Genomic DNA, 1,659 nt, shown 5'->3' on the forward strand with positions numbered 1-1,659 from the left:
GGCGCGAGAGCAAGTCTGCTGTAATTCCAAAGTATCGTGCTGCTCATCTACAGCAATCAGGGGCTGTTTACCAGTGGGTATTATAACATTATGCTGGTGATGGGTGTGAACTTTGAACTTTACTCGAAGCAGTGCCATAGAACTGGGAAAGAAAGATGTAAATCAACCCTGTTTAACAAACAATATTATAGGAGCCGTAATTTGTCCAAGCGTGGTCTACCAGCGTGATCTATGTACTTCACAACTATCATTACTCCAGCAGGCCCTTGAGTACTCAGAAACACTATGGGCTTCCCAGGAATCATACTGAAGAAGCAGCCGATTTAAGCACCCAAGCACTAACAAACTGGAAAGATCTCTCACTGACTATAGCCAGGTAGCCTATCAATTCCCACATACGTGAAGTGAAAAAAAATCCGTGTTATACCAAAGATCGCACATAACAAGATAGTTCACCCCTCTCTTAGAGCCAATTAAAAAAGCGTCCTCAAAATCTGGTGGCACCCTCTTCGAAAAAGTGCGGACTTTGCGAACAGAGTTACTCTACTTGTGTGAAAAACAATAAAAGCGAAACTAATAAACTGTGCTATTCCTATTATTCTTGTAGAGAAAAGAAAGAGAGCTTCAAAACAAAGACTGCAGCGCTATCTGAACGGACTTCTGCAGACACTTTTTTGACCAAGTGAACTATCTTGTTATGAACGATCTTTGGTTATACTCATCTCAACCATACAACAGAAGGCTAGTAAAGGCGTTCGTAGACTGATAGCTACTATAATGGCGGAAAAATCAAAGCACATTATAAATTAATCCATAACGTGTTCTTTACCATTGCACAATCTTTTCTCCTAACAACCATATGATCTGAGCAAACTTGGGGCTCTTGTCTTAGGTGGACTCAACTAATGTGTATGACATAATAATGGAACTTTAAAGCATATATATTATGTAAACCGATCCATAATATTATTGTCATTGCACCTTCTTTCCTCCAACCAGTTCTGTGGCCTGTGCAAACTTGAGGATTCAAGTAGACGACACGTGTGGTGGACTTAACTAATCGCTGTCTCCGAATTACACAGTTCTCTCTGCGCAATAACTAGTTTTGAGAAATTTGACGTCAAAGATTTTGAGTTTCATATCATACCAAGCATTTTCGAATGTAATTCTTTGGATATCTTCATAACGACCCTGAATAATCTTACAATTAATAGAGCAGATAGAAAATTTCGTTTCTGACTTCGTGGTCTTAGTAACTGAAAACGGTCAAAAAGTCAGACAGAACTTTGCAATTTTGAGGCAGCAAAATGTGTATGACGTAAAAAAACAACAACTTTAAAGATAAATATGTAAATCATCCATAATATTGTCATTGCATCTTCTTTCCACCAACCAGTTCTGTGGCCTGTGCAAACTTGAGGATTCGAGTCGACGGAACTTGTCTCAAAGGTGGACTCAACTCATCTAATGTAATATGATGTAATGATGGAATTGTATCCCTGTCCTCCGTCATTCAGCCACGTTCTGATACTGTGTGTCTCACATTTTACAAGGAGGGTCTCTTTTGGTAATTCTTTTTCTCAACTTGTTTCTCAGTCTCTCTCTCTCTTTTTCTCTCATTTTCTCTGTCTGTCTGTCTGTCTGTCTGTCTGTCTGTCT

Source organism: Aplysia californica, unplaced genomic scaffold (assembly GCF_000002075.1).
Source record: "Aplysia californica isolate F4 #8 unplaced genomic scaffold, AplCal3.0 scaffold00971, whole genome shotgun sequence".
Classification (NCBI taxonomy): Eukaryota; Metazoa; Mollusca; class Gastropoda; order Aplysiida; family Aplysiidae; genus Aplysia; species Aplysia californica.